The sequence below is a fragment of the Cupressus sempervirens genome, chromosome 5 (assembly GCF_028749045.1).
Source record: "Cupressus sempervirens isolate cs-2001-9-10 chromosome 5, ASM2874904v1, whole genome shotgun sequence".
NCBI classification, from domain to species: domain Eukaryota; kingdom Viridiplantae; phylum Streptophyta; class Pinopsida; order Cupressales; family Cupressaceae; genus Cupressus; species Cupressus sempervirens.
The window spans coordinates 644,543,376-644,563,625 of record NC_143122.1 but is presented as its reverse complement, the minus strand read 5'-3'; the positions used below and the strand labels follow the sequence as shown (position 1 = coordinate 644,563,625).

The 20,250-nt window shown below is 37.7% G+C and overlaps 1 protein-coding gene across 12 annotated transcripts in view; it reads left to right on the top strand.

Moving 5' to 3' along the window:
* LOC149557557 (protein MOR1-like) overlaps positions 1-20,250 on the top strand; it is an 85,412-nt gene that overhangs the window by 42,851 nt on the left and 22,311 nt on the right. The window lies entirely within an intron of this gene.

The window sequence follows — 20,250 nt, the reverse complement described above, 5'->3', positions numbered from 1 at the left end:
GAAAATAGCAATCAGAATACTTCGCAGGTTATCTCCTTCAAGGATGTGAGCCAAGTTTCATTGGAAACAGAGAGGAAATATGGTGTGTGTCGATAACTTGAGAGACTCTAATATAAAGTTTAATTTGATTCATCGGCTTCCCAACACTTACAAGATTTCATTTGAATGCTATACAAAACGTTTAAAGAAAAGGAGGGAAAGAAAGCCAAACCATGAGTGAGGGTAATTTCGTTTTTACCACTAAAAAGGCTAAACATTTATGTTGACGTTCTATATCCCTTGGCTCCACTCATGGCTTCCAAAACATAAAAGATGTAAAACCATTTGAATTTCCAATTAATAAATCGACTATGAAGAGAGAAAAGAATGAAAGCAAATAAGAAGTTGGAAAGAATAATTGAAAGATTATAATTTGAAAATTATAATAATTCAATTATTATAATTCGAACATTATTATAATATACAACTAAACATCACTCTATTAAATTATTAAATGATAATGGTGCCAAATCATTTTTATATTTAAATGCATGTAATTAAATATTTATTAAAATAATATGATGAAAGATGAATTAAAATCCTTTGAGATACTTTACATATTTTAACCCAATTATTTTGATTAAATTATTTATTTAAATAACTCATGTGGTTCCACAGATGTATCCTATTTCAAATCACTAGGTCCTCTACCCGTCTGCCCAATGATGTTGATGCCCTGCCTAATTATTTTCTAACAATGCTTCCACCCCTTTGACATGCTTCTTGCAAGGAATTTCTCCGTAATTAAATTTAATAATCACAATAGCTAACCTTCATCTTAATTCCATGAATTTGTGTTTAACGATTAACTAACATGTCATCTTCACTTGAAATCATAACAACTAACCATCTTACCATTTCGCCAGATTATAACAAATTAAACTGCCAACTGACTTCATGTGAACCTCAATGGCTATATTTCAAGTTAGGTCAAAAATTGGTATGTAACAATCAGCCCTATGTGGCTATATATTGTGAAACTTTAAATGTTTTTGGTATTGATACTTTGGGATTTCGGCAATAGTAACTTAAGTTGTTAAAGCAGGTTCAAACAGAACCAATTTTGTTATGCTATTTACATGAACAAGGAATATATTCAGAAATCTCTTGATACTGGTTATATGTTATTGGTCATTTGTTGTTATACGTACTAATCATCTGGACTCATTTCATATGGGATGTTTTCATGGTTATGGTCAATAATGACATGCTTTATTCTATGAATGGTTTTGATTATATTGTTCAGGAATCAATCATCTTTATTTCAATTATTCTTTGGTACACATTTAAATAAGTCTTTAGGCTTGGTTTTGAATCAATATTATCCTTGCAATACTTTTGCATAAGAGATGGAAAAGTATTTCTAAAAGCTTTAGTTCTTTCTAGTTAAAAGATTTCGCCAATAAATTCTTTTGAAATAAAGGAAATTAATGTTTATCATTTAAGGAGGGAGTTGTGCCTCAAAACAAAGAGAGTTCAATTGAAAGCACTCAATTGTTGTGGGAGTTTGCCTGATTCGTTAACTAGCATTACCGAAGGGAAAAACTGTTCACTAACAAAGTGTATGATTTATCTCGATATAGAGTAATGCTGATTCATTAAAGTTGTCAATATTGTATGCCACCATCTAGGAAGGATTTTCATCTGCCAAACATTTTCCCTATGAACAATTTACATTTCTGCTGTCAGTTTCCTATTCAGATTAAATTTAGTTGGATGCTGATGGTTTACATTGAGCCTATTATTGATTGATCTATTTTCACATTTTGTCCTTTTCTAAATACCAATTTGTGTTGGCTATTGTATTCTGAGTTGTATGTTGACTAGTAAGCAAGCATTTGTGGATACTCTAATTTATTGGAATATCATTCTTTGCTAGATGGCCACCCAAACTGCACATAAAGACAAGCTAATAGTTTATCTACTTTATGGGTTTTACTAAACATTTGGATAGGGTGGATAGGGTCTATATCCATTTGGTTGGGATCACATTGAACCCTAACCTGCATCACTGGCAAGAAAAGGTGGAGAAACAAACTTGGCTCCCTATTTATCAGTCATGGTATGAATTATTTGTTAATGGCCTAGAATTTTAGCAAACTATGATATTCGTGGAAGCCAATCCAATGTATCAATATGAATTTATGACACAAAAATGTCTAAATTTGTATTGTAGTGGTAACAAGAGGAAATCTATAGGTATTTGAATTTATTGACTTCTCATCTTGTTGGTTATGTGGATGCAACAAACTCATGACTTTCCTCTATGTTGTTTAGTTTTTTTCTCTCTATAGTTACTACAATAACATGATAAAAATTTTAGTTACTACATTGGTATCAAAGCTTACATTTCAAACTTGGGACCCTAGTGCTTGTAAACTTGCATGCATTGATCTCATTACGTGGTTTTGCGATTGCAATTTGTGAGAAAGGGGAAAAGAAAACCTTGGGGAAACATTACCCCCTACCTATTGACCCTGATGGATCTAAGAGAACTATTATGACAATACTAGAAACTGAAATTGAGACCATGTTTGAATCTAATATATTGGCAGTGACATTTTGAAAGATCCCTGATTGATCTCTTCTGCTGATCTGCTGTAATTTTATATTTTAAAATTTGTTTTCTCTATTTATTAAAATTTTCTTGCAGAATTAGACAGAAGTTGCAGAAGGGTGTGATTGTTTTATATTTTTAATGATTTTTCAATAAGTAATAACAGAAGTACAGCAACATGAACCAGTTCTGAAAATGTTTTCCAAATACATTTAAAGCAAAGTCATTTCAAACAGATTTTTTGAATATCCGCCTAATATGTAACCGGATGAAGATTTACAATAATACCCAGATGATTACAACCAAGAATAAAGCCAACCTGAAGGCGTGAAGGTGAAATATGAGCCCAAAAGGAAGCTATGGCCAGAATCTAGCTCTCATTTGCTGCATGTGGAAAAGAATATGGCTTCCAGGCGTGGTCGTACAGCTGCAAAGTACCCACACGTGGGTAAAATGCCCAAACCGCAGCTAAAACTCTGACTTAGTACTGTGTTCCCCAGAAGAAACAATGCACAATCTCCAAGATGCTTCTGACTGCAAGAATCCAAACCACTGTTTTGGGGACTACATCCCAAATAGGCAAAGCAAGTGGGGTTGGCGTCCCAAATGCTGAAAGCTCAATCAGAGCCCAAAACACAAATCCAAGATGTAATATGTCAATAATCCCTTCGAACTTTGTCTTTACCTCCTTATAACCCATCAAACTTAGCTCGAACCCTAAAAGTGTCCCCATGTAGCGTTGAGTTATAAAATAATATATTTCTCATTTTTAAAGTGGTCAAGTATCCAGAAAATGACATTTTTCCCAATAGAAAGAAATCCATTCACCGAAATGCTCCAAGTCAAAAGAGAAATATTTAGAAAAGTTCAAGACCTTTCCAATGAGCTATTACACCAAGGGATATTCACCCAAATGAGGCCAAAAAACCCCTTATTACTCCAAAATGGCTATAACTTAGCCTTATTTAAACTATTAAAATGCTAACTTAGGAGAATATTTAAATATATTTAAAATATTTCCCAAATAGCGAACTGATAGCCAAAACACCTCTACAAGGTGAAACTGAACTCGTCACCTCCTGTGACTGATGCCGGATAATCTGAAATAATTAATAGTCCCATCCCTCAAAATTAGGGACACTCCTAAAAAATAGGAACATCTCTGAATCTCCCGAAATTGAACCCATAGAATGAACTCATAGAGACTCAAGACTATAACCCATCTCCACCTCCTAAAATGTAGGAAACTCCTCCTACAATTAAGGAACTGCCCTCCTACTGTCTGAAACTCCAGATCCGAACACTATATACGCTGATTGAGTCTCTAAACACCATTGCCAGCCTACGAGACTCCCTCATAGGCTAACTCCCACGTCCTGCTAGATAGAGCTAAAAGAGGGGACATGATAGTCCTCCCCTCTCGGAGATGCTTGCCCGCAAGCAATACAACACTAATCCTCCACTACCCCATGTAATCCAAATATAGAACACTGATTGACCCCAAATCTGAAGTGACTCGTCAGGACAAACATACTCCCCACTGTAAGGTGTAGAAGTGAAGTAGATCGCATCATCACAGTAGAGTATCCACCCCTAAATACCGTCGGGCCCAAGAATCCAAAAAAATGACCACCCTGTCCTCCTGTCAGAATTCAAACCAGTAGTTGGTCCCAAAACAATCCTATTATCTAACCTGTCCCAAACCTCATACAATCTTCATGGCAAATCTACGGCACCTGCTCTTGTGTGTTGAGATGCTGAGGGACATGGGGTCATGATCAAATCACTGTTACTATCTAAGTCTTGATCAGTAATCATACACCTAGCTGATCCAACCTGAGACGGAAGAGGGCATGCCTTGAGCACGATCTTCCTTCTCCCAACCATAAACTCCAATTGTCTCTTCTTGAAATCTTGGTTGTATCTCCCCAAGTATTGCAACCATTGTACACCCAAAACTACATCTGTGCCCCCTAGATCACACATGTAAAAGTCATCTATCAAGGTGTATCCCTTCATGCCTATGCTCAACTGTGGGATACCCTTGACACATTGCAGAGTAAGACCATTGGCCACAGTCACATCGATTCCTGGAAAATTTTGTGCTTGCAGACCACATCGGTCTACCATTCTTATATTTATAAAATTGTGTAGACCCACTATCCACCAAATAATACACAGTATGCCCATGGATCATACCTGAGATGTAGAAGAGGTGAATCATCGGTGCACCTGACAATGTAGCCATAGTCCCATGTGTTGTGACTGCTACCTTAGCATCTTCGAGCTCAATTGTGACACCATCATCCTTGTCATTTATATCTCGAACCTCCTCATCGTCTACATCTAACATGACCCGAATAAGATGTGCCTTTCCTTGCCCAAGGAACCTATGTCCTGGTAACGATGGCTCCTCACAAGAAAAACATAATTTCCTCCTCCTTAGTTCATTTCTAGAATCTAGGTCTACTTTGGGAGGTGGAGGTGGCATGTCCTTAGCCTGTAAAGGAGGCCTCTATGGTGCCTGTATATTCCCCGATGGTTTCTTATTAGTCTGATAAGAGGTAGGAATATTGTCCAATCTCAATATCACATCAATAGCATCATTAAGAGTGGTCGGTTGGAAAGCACGAACCAATCCCTTAAGCCTATCCTATAATCCCTCAATGAATAGCATCACACTACGCTTCTTGGGCATATGAACTACCATAATTGCAATGTGCCGGAACTCATTAATATAAGCTTCTGCATGACCAGTTTGTCTCAGATGAGTCAACTCTCTATGGTAAAGATTTGTATCCTTATTGTCAAACCGTGTAATGAGTCGCTCAGTGAACTCAGCATAGGAATGTACTAAGGCATGATCCTGGGTAACCAATCTATGGTGCCACCAATCATAGGCAATCCCCTCTAGATGCAACACAACAAATTGAATAGCCTCACGCTCAGGCATGGGCTGTAATGAAAGATTTATATCCAGCTTGTGAACCCAAGCTTGTGCACTCGTATCTCCTGAGCCATTATATGCAGCCAATGTGATCTTCCTAGTAGCTCTATTGAGGTCATAGTTCTACTATTGTTGTGGTGGTTTATAACCACGACCTCCCCTGAACCTAACTATATCTCTGTGTCGTGCACAATATTGGGGAAGAGGGAAGACGTCCCTAACCTGAGGGGCTAGAGCGCTCCACTCAGCTGTGGCAGCGAAAATTGACTCCTGGAGCCCCACTTCTGGTGGTTCCACCTGCGCTGGCCATTCACCTGGTATGAACTAAGGAAGCAATGGTCTATTCATAGTAGGTGTATGATGGCAATGCCGCCTAGAGGAATGAAGGGAGCTCCCAACTGAAGAATGGGACTAATGGCTGGGCTGACTACCAGCCACTGAAACTGATCTACTTCGCCTGCCTCTGTGTCCACCCATCTCCAAATGCTCCAAGGTATCCTGTAATCTATCTAAAGGGTGAGCGATCCTGGGCTGAGTAGTGAATAGGGTCCGCACCATCTCTCTCTCTTCATCATCCTGATTCCCTATGCCGCCCACCTGTTCTTCTGACATAATAGGTTCTTGGTCTATTCCAAACCCTTGCTCAAGTTGAGCTCTCCTACGCGTATAAAATCTGTGTATCTCAGCACTTGGATGCATAGATTTGTAATCAAATCCATAGGCTAGCAAGAACCAGGCTCTGATACCACTAAAAGATCCCTGATGGATCTCTTCTGCTGATCTACTATAATTTTATATTTTTTAATTTGTTTTCCCTGTTTATTAAAGTTTTCTTGCAGAACTAGACAGAAGTTGCAAAAGGGTTTGATTGTTTTATATTTTTGATATTTTTAAATAATTAATAATAGAAGTACAATAACATGAACCAGTTCTGAAAATGTTTTCCAAATACATTTAAAGCAAAGTTGTTTCAAGCAGATTTTTTGAATATACGCCTAATATGTAACCGGATGAAAATTTACAATAATATCCAGATGATTACAACCAAGAATAAAGCCAACCTGAAGGCATGAAGGTGAAATGTGAGCCCAGAAGGAAGCTACGGCCAGAATCTAGCTCTCAAATGCTGCATGTGGGAAAGAATATGGCTGCCAAGCATGACTGTATAGCTGCAAAGTACCCACACATGGGTAAAATGCCCAAACCCCAGCTAAAACTCTGACTCAATACTGCATTCCCCAGAAGAAACAATGCACAATCTCCAAGATGCTTCTGACTGCAAGAATCCAAACCATTGTTTTGGGTGCTACGTCCCAGACAGGCAAAGCAAGTGGGGTTGGCATCCCAAATGTTGAAAGCTCAACCAGAGCCCAAAACACAAATCCAAGATGTAATATGTCAATAATCCCTTCGAACTTTGTCTTTACCTCCTTATAACCTACCAAACTTAGCTCGAACCCTAAAAGTGTCCCCATGTGGCATTGGGTTATAAAATAATATATTTCTCATTTTTAAAGTGGTCAAGTATCCAGAAAATGACCTTTTTCCCAATAGAAAGAAATCCATTCACCAAAATGCTCTGAGTCAAAAGAGAAATATTTAGAAAAGTTCAAAACCTTTCCAACGAGCTATTACACCAAGGGATATTCACCTAGATGAGGCCAAAAAACCCCTTATTACTCCAAAATGGCTATAACTTAGCCTTATTTAAATTATTAAAATGCTAACTTAGGAGAATATTTAAATATATAAAAATATTTCCCAAATAGCAAACTGATAGCCCAAACACCTCTACAAGGTGAAACTGAACTCATCACCTCCTGTGACTGATGCCGGATAATCTGAAATAACTGATAGTCTCATCCCTCAAAATTAGGGATACTCCTAAAAAATAGGAATGTCTCTGAATCTCCTGAAACTGAACCCATAGAATGATCTCATAGAGACTCAAGACTATAACCCATCTCCACCTCCTCAAATGTAGGAAACTCCTCCTACAATTAAAAAACTGCTCTCTACTGCCTTCCTACTGTCTGAAACTCTAGATCCAAACACTGTATACCTTGACTGAGTCTCTAAACACCACTGCCAACCTACGAGACTCCTTGCTAGATAGAGCTAAAAGAGGGGACATGACACATTTCAAGTCAAAATTTCTAGAAAGATAGGAAGTGGTTGGACCTTCCACTTTTTTTAAGCCGTCAAAGAGATACCTTCACCCTACCCCCAAGTCTAATAATACACTTGTCCTTTCTAAGGAAGCAACTGTAGAACTCAAGTGTGTGCATATTGAGTTGTCTATAGCTATCAAAACCTCAAAAGAGGAAGATCTCAAAGAGAGAACTTCTTGCTATTAAACAATTATCATTCTGTTTATGTAAATATAGTAACTAGTAATGAGAAGTAATGTACACCACTAAATATTTTTTACGAAAATAACTCCCAACTGAAAGTAAGATACGGTGCAATGTACAACTTTTTCATCACCCAATTCCCAAGATGGGCAAGGTTATGGTTTCTAGGACAGTACAATTAATTAGAACGTTGCAACTAAAAAGGAAATGCACTAGGTGGCAAGCCAGCCAGTCTAACTTACTTAGTGTAGTGCTTATGCAATTCCGAAAGAAAGAATACTGTGTGCTTGTGCAGCAAAGTGCAATTACAAATCATCCACTTATTTAGTTGGAAACAAAGGGCACTTCCACTTATTCAATGAGAAAGAAAATAGGGAACTTCAACTTCTTCAGTGGGAAAGAATTAATATAAATATAACTTCTTGTTCAATGGGGTAAGTAAATATATCAACAAGCGCTAATGAAACTCACTAGCAATAATACCATTTAATGTGTACAACATAAAATGCATAGAAATGACAAGTCTTTAGGGTACAACCATCTAGAACATTACAAGCTAAGATACTGGGTCCTCCCTTGGAACACTCAGATCCTGGTCCAGTTTGAACTTGAGTCCAGGTTTGGGTCCGATTCCCTGTAGGTTCTGACAGGGTCTGGTTGATGGACTGTGGGTTTGGCCCTGCCAAACCAGGGACTAAACCAAGTAGAATTTGGTCAAACTCAGGAAGAGTGCAGAAGCAGTGTATATGCTCAAAACAAACTTCAAAAACTGTCTAAAAGGAGACTATTTCACCTTTCTTATTCCAAAATTTCTTGGGCTGAGGCATCCTCAGTGTCAATGGAGACCTGTGGAAGATGCAGAGGAAGACCTGCCAACTATGAGTTTAATACTAAGTCTCTCAGATGCTTCATGGTGGAGATAGTCCAGTAGGAGATTTAGAATCACCTCTTTCCAGTGCTCATAAGTGCATATATAATAGGCAAGTCTTTAGATTCACGAGACATTTTTCACAAGCTTGGATTTGACAATCATTTTGGAGTGGATCCGTCTTGTCTACTATTCTCCATTCCCACTTCACAATGACATGGACCTTAGCACTGGCAGGTTCTTCTATGCTATTCCTTTTCTGTGGAGACTCGAGCACATACTTAATATTGACTCTGACAAGAGCTTATACAGAGCACTTAAAGTAGTTGATGAATTAGCTGCAGAAGTGGTGAGTTTTAGAAGGAAGTAGATCTCAGTGGATCACTCTCAAAGAAATGATCTTCTTTCCAGGTTCATAGTAGTTCTTTTAGATAGTTCATATTGGTTCAATAGAGCTTATTTGGAAGGTGATAAAAATTCAGTAGAGCAATAGATAATTTTTATAACTTAAAAAAATAATATAGATGGTGGTGCATTTTGCTATGTTCATTATTAGCATAGTGGTGTATTATGAACTTAATTACTGCTGCACATATATATGTATGCATATATTTTATTTTCTTTATATGTTTTTGTATGAGTGAACCCAAAATAAACCCAAAACCCTCCCCCGAAAAAAATGTTTTGACTGAACCTGCAAAATAGAACCTCAACCCGATCCAAACCAGACCAGCAACATAGATTACAAGGTTAGTCAGACCTTGTATGCATTATAACACTGCATAAGAGGAATAACTACTAATATAAAGTGTCGATAATAACAGAACTGCTATAATACCCCAAAAATAGTGCCAGATATCATGAACAAATCACCCAATTGTGAAACAACAATGATAAACCTTGTGTGAATGATAAGGAATTGCATGTAGGTTTATTAATGTTCCTCTGTTCCTATTTTTTTGTTAGATCAGACTTGGGAAGCATGCTGGTAATGCACAAAGTTACTGAATGGAAGCACTCTAACACACCAAAAGCATAGTCCTGGAAACCACTCCTAACTCTTCAAAAACACACTCTAAAATCACTGCTGAAGAAAGATTGCCTTGCTGGAAAATGTTGTAGACCTGCTGTAGGTCATGGATAGTTTTGCAGTTGTTGCAATTGTGGCAGCAGATAAAGTTTACATAATCCACTGAACTAACTCCACTCACCATAGTCGACCTCAAATTAGACGTTTTTGCACATTTCCAACTATAATCCACCAAACAAGGTCATAGACCTCCAATAAGGGCAGCATTTCTCTCCTGCATTCTCATGCCCTAGCTCCATGCATGGCCAATAACAATGAAATTGGACAACAACCTTCTTAATATGAACTCCTTCAAATATAAATAAGCCCTCTAGTGTCTGTAAATGGTTTCCAAACAGCAGATTAAATACAAACAACATCACCTGTATGCTTGCAATAGAGACTGTATGGCCATGTATGAAGATGTACAACCCACCAAGACGTGTATGGCCTATTGTATAAGTGATACACTCAACAGAAACGTCCTCCTATAATTGAACACTCAAATCAGTGTTAGCAATCCTAATTAACAACTCTATACATAAAAAATCTCAATACTTGCAACGTAAAAAGTGGAACTCTTCTCCGTAGCTCACTGGTGATCTTTGTATTAAAACACTCTAAACCATATTGGTATATGTTTACCCCTAGAACCAGCAACTCCAAGAGGGTTTTAATTCTCAGATTTTTGGAGGAACTTGGATTCTCCCAAAAACAGAAACAAACAACATTTCATAGCTAACCTTGCAAATGAGCTATCAATCTCCTTTTATATTTTTTTTTGGAGGGGAAAAAACAATAATTAAAAAATAATATTTCCTTTTTCCTCCACAAAGACATTTTGAAAAAAATATAATATAATTCCATTGCAAAAGCCCTTTTCCCTAGCGTTTGTCGTCAGTAGAAATTGTGTCAGCCGACGGAGTGATTGTCGTCGGTGTTTCTATAGCCAACGGGGTGATTGTCGTCAATGTTTCTATATTCTGTAGCCGACGGGTAAATAGTTTGTAGCAGACATAATGTTTGTGGCCGATGGACTCCTTCGGGAAGGTTCGGCGGATAGTATCTATATCTCGTCTGGGATCATTGTAATTGATCTTCTATCATCGATCTTATCTTATGAAGCATAATGTAATGTTCTGGCATATGCAAATAATCTAAAGAGTCCTGTTGTTCATTGTCTGTGTGCATTTCTTAATTAATCTATGCGGTAAACATTTGGCATCGTTGCGCTATGAACCTAGAAGGTGGGAGGAATGAAGATTAATGCCAAATCAACTCAACAAGGATCGAAATATGGTCAAGGGAAAAGATGGAATCCGTACTGCGCAAGAAAATTTAATTCTGGCACAGCAAGCCGAACGCCGAAGGAGATTCCAGAAGACTGTCGACAGAAACAGGAGCACGGAAGACTTTTGGAGGAAACTCGGCAACGGGTGGAATTGGTGGAAGAAGCACGGGAGGAGTTTTTGAATTTGTGTTTGCCGAGGGAAGAGAATCCAGAAGGAAGAGCATCGACTCGCATGGCTCGGAGTGCCAACGGAGCAAGAGCATGGAGTGAACTCTTTGTTCGGGATATACTTCCACAGGGGACTTCATAACACCCTTCTTCACCAAGGTTCGCAACTGTTGAGTCTACCGGTGTGGGAGACCAGTCCGCCGGTGTGGGAGTGCAAACCACCGATGTGGGAGTACAGTCCGCCAGTGTGGGAGTGCAATTCGCCGATCTGGGAGTGCAGACCACCGGTGTGGGAGACCAGTTCACCGGTGTGGGAGACCAATCCGCCGGTGTGGGAGTACAGACTGTCGATGTGGGAGTGCAGACTACCGGTGTGGGAGTGAAGAGCGCCAGTGTTGCAGGACCGAGCAACGCTTGTTTATAAAAACCAATTGTGATGGCAGGACCAAAAGAGAAATTACCGAAGTTCAATGGCGATGGTACGGCCGATCCCATTCGACATTGCACAACATGTGAAATGATCTGGAAGGCAAATGGGATAACTGATGAAGACGACTGGATGAGGCAATTTTCGGCCACCCTACGAGGCGTAGCAATTGATTGGTTCACTGATACAGATCCACAAAAGCTAAACAGTTGGGATAACATTAAAAAGGAGTTTCTAGCAGAATTTAAACTATTGCGGGATGATAATGAAATTGTAGCAGAGATCTTCAATACTAAGCAGGGGAAGAACGAAACCGTCCGCGTTTATGCCAGGAAATTAAAAGACTTGATAAACAAAATGGAAAGTAAGCCAGCAGATGGACTTTAGAAAAGATGGTTCGTGGAAGGCCTACGCTCGAAGTTGCGGAGAAAAATGAAAATTGTGCCACCGTCGTCATATACGGAAGCTTATAACAGAGCATTGGACCTCGAAAGTGAGCTAAAGACAAAGAAGAAGACGAAGACTAGCTCATCTAATTCAGATGACGACGAGCCTGTCAGAGGTGATAGCAGCGACGATGAAGGCAACAGTAAGAAGGTTCGTGCCCTACAAAAGGACATGATCCGCATGATGGAGTTCAAAAAATATGCAGAAGGAGCCAAAAGGCAGTGAGCTGTGGTGCACAGGGTGTAAGACCGACGGTCATACTAAAGGATCATGTCCAAAGAACCAATTTTGTGACATTTTTCAAATCATGGGCCATTCGACAAAAGAGTGCCCCTTTAACATGAAGACAAGAGGATCTCCGCAGGTGCTTCTTACATAGGAGGCTTCCCTGTCGGGCAGTAGCGGAAATACGAATAGCACAGGTGCCACATCCGAAGGGTATAGGAATAATAACAGAGGGTAAAATAACAACAATGCGAACAACAACTATAATAATGGGAGCCGAAGTCAAACCCAGTATGATGCAAACGGACGGCCGATCGTTCAATGCCAAGCATGTAATTTGTGGGTCATTTTGCGCAAGATTGTACAGCGGCAAACACACCGAAATTATTATGCAGATGGTGTGGACTCAATGACCATGAAGATGCCAAGTGCCCAAAGTCTGGAGTAAACTTGATCACTGTCGGCACGGATGAAGAGGAGGTTCTGGCAATTACGAGGTGGCAAGCAAAACTGCCGACGGAGGAAAAAAGAAAATTGGAGGAAGCGCAGGTGGAAATTGGAAAGGCATTGTCGGCACGGACATCTCAGTTGAAGGACATCACCGGCACCTTGGCAAGGAACTTTGCAGAACAAAACATTGTACGACAGATCTTACAAACAGAGATACCGGTCAAGATAAGTGACCTTCTCACAATGCCTAATTACGGATGGCCATTCTGAATCATACACCATTTCTGAAAGCAACGAAGGACACAGGAAGGGACAGTAGTCTAACGACGACAACAAACCCAATGCTTCTGGCGCTCATGACAGGAAGGCATCCGACGGTCGTTGAGATGGGGATATTGGGAAATGTTTTGACAGACACAATTGTTGACAGAGGGTCCGATGTGAATGTCTTATTGCAGGATACTTGGAAGAAGTTGGGAAAGCCGACGTTGTGGCCACCTGCATTTTAGTTGCTCACAGCAGACCAACATGGAATCAAACCATTGGGAATCTTGAAAGCGCAACTGGTAACTATTGGAACGCAATCATTTTTATTTGATTTAGTAGTCATTCCATTGAAAAGAAAAAGATATGATGCTATTCTAGGACGGACTTGGTTGGTGCTGTTAAGGCTAAGAATTTGCACCCTATTAAACTATACTAGTTTAACAATCTTGCCTAACATGGGAGTCATTTTTGTATGTGGGACATGCATACCTAGAAATAAAACCTCCAGATTCTAGGCCGGTTCCTATTGGATAATCTCTAGTTATTATATGAAACTACTTTAAACTTATGGGGAAAGAGTTAGAATTGTTGGAAATGAACTTATAATTTGTAACTTAAATTAAAGAACTAGGTGATACACCAAATGTGATAGGAATACTGAGAAAATAATGGCTTTCTTAAGAAGACTATATGAATTCTATAACTAAAGATGAAACGCTTCTATTCTATATAGATATGCATTAATATTTCATAATAAGGTCCTTAAACAGATTAGCAAGGAAGAGGAATTCTTCACATGAAAACCAAATTTAACTTAGACACAAATTATAACCTGCATACAACATACACTCCTGCAACAAGGTAATAGATGAGACAAAAGAAAATAAGGAATTATTAACTCACTTATATCTCTCATCAATCATGCACTTGACACACAAACACAAGAAGAAAGAAGGCTTGAATCTGATAGAAAACTGCTCCAAAATGCTGCCAGTATTTACTAGTCTCCAAAAGAGTTACAAAATTTTGCATGAAAACTGCCAAGGACATAAAAAATGTCACAAGAGCCTCTCTTTGCATAATCAAAACAACCCCCATCCAATGAGTTCAAAAAACTCCCTAAATACAATCCCCAAACTTGGGTCGAATTCAGGAAAAAAGGCCACAAAAAGGGAGTCCAAACTTATCAAGAAGATGACTCACTTTGTAACAACTGCACTAAGTCATAATGAGACCCATGACTCATGTCAAAATCCCCCTAAATGCTCTAACTGGCCATAAAAAACCTCCAAAATGCTTGGTCAAAGTCTAAATTCGACCCAAAATAAAATCCCTACAATCTCTCCTCAATAATTCAAAATATTTGAAATACCAAGTCTTCAGCTACTTTTTATCCTCCTTCTCCTCCAAACACCTGTCATAACTGACTTGAAATCCTTAAGTACAAGATTGAAAAAGATACATGACTTTGAAAAGGTCTATTCATTTGCATTTAATTAAACAAGATTATAAAGTGGTTTATAAAATACCAATAAATAACCTTATTTAAAATGCAAATATTTACAAAAAAAAAAAAACTAAGTGTTAAAAAATTAACACTTAACCTTCCACCCCATGGCATAAAACATTATACTTTTCCCTCTTTTTCAAAAACCCATGGCATTTATATATTACATTTTCACTTTTTTTAGAAAAGACTTCTTCTAAGTCGGCAGATTTCAAATTTTATATAAAAGGAGAAAGGCAAAATAGCATTTTGCTACCCTAAACTCCTTTTATTTTACATTGCCTTCATTTTGGAGAGCTGAGAGCTTGGGAGAAAACCGCGGCTAGGGTTTTGAAGATATTTTGAACTTCATCTGCAGCCGCCATGAATGAAAATATTTTTCTTTTTTGCTGGAACTGCTATAACTGGAAGCCGCTTATTAGAGAGGTAATATTGTTTCTCTCTCTTGACTTTTATCTGTTGTTCGAATAAAGACCTCGAATTTTCCCATAAAGGCCATCATGTATGGGGTTCCTGTGTATGTTTTTTTAAAATCACCATGTTTGATATTGTTAGAAGTTGTAATCTTTCCTTGGTGTATTTATAAACCAAGGTTAGAACTCCTTTCTTTATTGTTGTAATATATTAGGATATAAGCCAAGGTATCCTAATATATTTCTTTTTTGTCCTTTTTCCACTACATCTTATTTTGTCATCTAGTGGAATATGTGAGGACAAATATATATTGTAATTTCTAATTTTAGATTATTCCTCCTTAAGAGGAATCTCACACTTGGCCTCACACACTTATGAATGGTGGCATTCATAGACATGGGAGTTACATTCCAACTCCTCTCTCTCATCTCTATTTAAGAGATGACCCTCCTCTCTCATTCTACAACAATGAGGTTTCTTCCTCTTCTCAATTATTGTATGAGCATTGCTCTCTATCTCTCTCTCTCTTCCTTTTTAGGCTTTTTATGCCTCATTCATAATGTCACAAGGGGTTTTCTTTGCTTTCCCCTTTCCAAATATCTTGTCTCATGGTGTTGGAGCTTGAAGCCTTCTCTCTCCTATTTTATGGTAATATCTTTTCATGCATTTACTCACTTAGATTCTTTCCTGGTATTGTTTATTTACAGATTTCTTTTTCCATTTCTAACATGGTATCAGAGCAGTTTAATCTTTGTTTTGAGTGTTTGCATGAAGGTACGATTCGAAAGAGACTCTTGAGAGAGATTTCACTAATTTCTTCTTTAATCTTCTTAAGATGGAAGAAATTGAATTTTTTTTTGAGTTTGGCTGGTTTACCGCCAAACCTGATTAACCTCTGTTTGATCTAATTTGTGCAGGTTACTTCTTATTTTCTATTATTTTTCATCTAACCCCCTTTGGAAGGCTTGCCGCCAAAGGGTTTTCATTATGCTACAGTAGCAAACAGAACAGCAACATCAGTCACATAATTTGTTGCAGCTTCCTCAACTCTTTTGCAATACCATTCACTTTTTTATTAGTCCTTGTTACCTGTATGTGATATGATTATTTTCTTGTAAACAGAAGCTCTAGATTTTCGTTGCCTTCCCTGTATTTTTTTACGTACGTGGGGATTCTTGGCTTTAACTGCACCCTCTACCACTTAGCTATGAAGTTGTTGATGTGTCAATTGATAGCTCCTCATGTCTTGTTGATTTCCTTCGCATGGTTATGAAAAGGAAGTGGGCAACTCAGTACGCAGCATATATGGCTGCTTTTGTTGCTTCGCGAAGGGAATCTAATGCAAGTCCGAGGCAGCCCGTGAAGCGCATCAAGGCAGATGTACACGAATGTTCTTCGCATAAAAGAGTCCTGCTCAACTTTGTTTCTTTATCTTCAGCTGCCTCGCAAAGTTAGGCGAAAACCTCATAATCATTAGCCCCGAAGCTCCCGCGCAAGCAAAATCCTTTTCTTCCTCACTTTCCCGAGCCTTATCCTTTAGCGAACCGCCAACATAACCAGCAAATTTATAATTCTCCTTGAAGCTCGTTAACCACCAGGGCATCTGGTCGCCAGCAACAGTTAGCACCATGGCTTCTTTCGACGGATCCGCGTCACTGGAAATCGACTGCCATCCGTCATCAATAAGCACAAGACCAGGCGGACACCCCCCATCAGCGAGCCTTTTCACGCCTTCCCATACACCGGAGGGCGCATCAGTCAAATTAAATGCGTCCCAGGTACACCAGCCAAATTTATCCACGTTGCCAGGACATTTTCCATTGACGGGCCTAATAAGGGCACGGGCAATTTGTAAGAGATGGCGATGGCTTTCTTCACCTTACCATGAATCCGATACTCCATGGCGATCAAGGTCATGTGACCGGCCGAGTGGTTGTTTCCCGCTGTAAGGCGCAATTTTCAAGAACTACCGATGGGCAAGTGGATTGCCCACGTACTACTGCGTGCAAGATACTTTCGCAGCAGCTGCTCTTTCATTTTCAGATTTTCTGGTAAGTGATTGAAGCAGACAAAGCTATATCGTCCATGGTATTGCGAACGGATATGATTTTAACTCTCTGGTACGAGAATTTTGGTAAAATGGAAAAAGGATGGTTGTTGTGCAAGATTCTTTTTCTTTTTTTAGCTAGGCGTCAGAAGTAACTTTTCTTGTCTTTTCATGCAAGATTCTTTTTCTTTTTTTAGCTCTTGATAGAGGTATCATTTACTTTTATTATTGCCTCTTGTCAACCTATTTTTGGCCGGTAATCATTCATTGTCAAACTTTATTCAAACTTTTTTTTAGAAAAGCTTTTTAACTCATTTTAGTATATTCTTATCTGCCAGATCTGACCTCTATCATTAATTACTAAGTTTTTTAGTTATATCTTTCCTAATGTTTTATTTTTAAAAAAAAAATTCTTTTTGAATCACTTCCAATCTTGAAGGCATATTATGAGAAAAATGGGGAGATCTTTTCTTGCCCCATGACTTTATGTTCTTATTACCTTGAGGTTATATTTTTGAACCAAGGTAAATATTGTGATTTTTTATAAATTGTGACTTTCCAAAATATTAAGTATGGAAAGGTGATTATTTTCTTTAACCAATCTATTTTCGTATATTTATTTGAGTATATATGGGGGCCCACATATATGCCCAGATAAATATATTTCAAAAATTAATATATACCTTTGCAAAATGAATTAAGTACTCATGTTTACCCTTAATGGAATTTTATACCTGATATCTATATTTAGTTGATCTTCCTTAAATCATTTTACTTAATTGGATTATGAGTAATCTTACACATTTGCCTTCATTTTGATATTTTGATGTGCCCATAGTTGCACTTTTATGCTTTTATAGCATTGTTCTATGCCATGTTGGCACTTTCTGGTTTTATACCAATGATCTACATGATTTATATGATATTTTTTTGAGTTGCATAGGGAGCTTAATATTTTTTCAAGGTTAACTATGTAGGTTCCCTCAGTATAATTGATACATAGTTTCCTTATCTGGCCCATGGAGTATCCCTCCATCCTTTATTGGTATGCACTCATTTTATATGGAGTTTCCCTCCATTTGATCCTATCTGTTCCATTTTGATAGGATAATATTTTTATGGAGTTTCCCTCCATGTTGTTCCATTTTTTGTTCCTCAATGAAGAGGATGTTATTATTGGAGTTTTCTCTCTAAATTCAGATGATTTGATCCAATTTGAAGGCAATATGTTGTTATATCCTCATAATCCATTCTTTTGATTATCCTAACAAATCATGATAATTCTAATTTGATCAGCATGTCTCTCTTTTACTTTATTTTCATATATTAATGTGATAATGATCTGCATACTTTATTGCTTAGATCATGAGTCATGCATGTTATGGATTGATCACCCATTAACTTGCAGTAGGATGATTCATTAAGTGGACTGTCTATATCCACGTGATTGATGCAAGATTGATGCAAGTATCATTAGTTGGCCTTGTCTGTGGTCATTTGTGCATTAGTATAATATACTTTTCATGAGAGCATTGATCAAGTTTTTTACTCAATTGGTCCTTGTTGACAATTTTTTTGAGCATATACTTTATCTTGATATCAGGTTATCTCCATTGTTTTGTGGTAACATGTTTTACTCATTGTTTCTCTGTGAGAATTTTATTATCCTTATTCAAAAGGATTTCGAATTTGCATATATGATGGCATTCTACTTGTGGATATTTGTCTTGTTGTTCTCTTTTTTTCAGGTGATCCATCAAGGAACCTTCTTGGTTTTACACATATGAAGAGGTGTCTATGCTTCCACATGATCACATTCAAAGGACTCATGTACTTCTCTTGGATCTACAAATGTTCCATATGGCTTGAAGACAATCAAATTACTTCATATTGAAGATTAAGTTGCAGATTTTTGTAAATTATGGGTTTAATACCCTTTGATGTAATTACCCCAAGTAAAGATTAAAGGGGGGTGTTAGTAGTTGTAATCTTTCCTTGGTGTATTTATAAACCAAGGTTAGAACTCCTTTCTTTATTGTTGTAATATATTAGGATATAAGCCAAGGTATCTAATATATTTCTTTTTTGTCCTTTTTCCACTACATCTTATTTTGTCATCTAGTGGAATATGTGAGGACAACTATATATTGTAATTTCTAATTTTAGATTATTCCTCCTTAAGAGGAATCTCACACTTGGCCTCACACACTTATGAATGGTGGCATTCATAGACATGGGAGTTACATTCCAACTCCTCTCTCTCATCTCTATTTAAGAGATGACCCTCCTCTCTCATTCTACAACAATGAGGTTTCTTCCTCTTCTCAATTATTGTATGAGCATTGCTCTCTATCTCTCTCTCTCTTCCTTCTTAGGCTTTTTATGCCTCATTCATAATGTCACAAGGGGTTTTCTTTGCTTTCCCCTTTCCAAATATCTTGTCTCATGGTGTTGGAGCTTGAAACCTTCTCTCTCCTATTTTATGGTAATATCTTTTCATGCATTTACTCACTTAGATTCTTTCCTGGTATTGTTTATTTACAAATTTCTTTTTCCATTTCTAACAGATATCGGCTTTATCTTCTATGCAAATGAATTTATTTGGTTATCATTTGAAACTGAGTATACTGCTGTTTCTTCAACATAGCTGTATGCACGATTTTTCTGAATTTACATATCACTATTGTAGAAACAAAAAAGAATTTTCTAGGCATTAATTTCCTTTCATTTTTGAATGTCGTTCCTTCTTTACTCACTGGTACTGATAATGATTTTTACAAGTCTCTTCTGTAGGGTGAAAATCTGGAAATTGCATATTAATCAAAAACCCAATTGAGATTTTTTGGGGACCACCATTGAATCTTACTCGAAACTTCAAATTGGGTTTCCTTTTATTTTATTTTATTTTGTCAACTCAGATATTACGACCATGATGGAGCTTTCCCTCTTGTAATTTGATGAAAACACATCTGTAAAAAAAAAAATTTCTTGTTGAGGGTATATTGATTTTTCTGTTCTAATTCTGTTTCATAATTCTGCCTGTAATTGCTCATTATGTAATTATGTGATTTCAATCTTACCTTTTCTCAAATGGTTTTCACTGCTGATTGCTTTCCATGATGAGTTTCTAACTGCAATCTTAGTAACTCGCCCAGAACCAGTCAAATAGGACC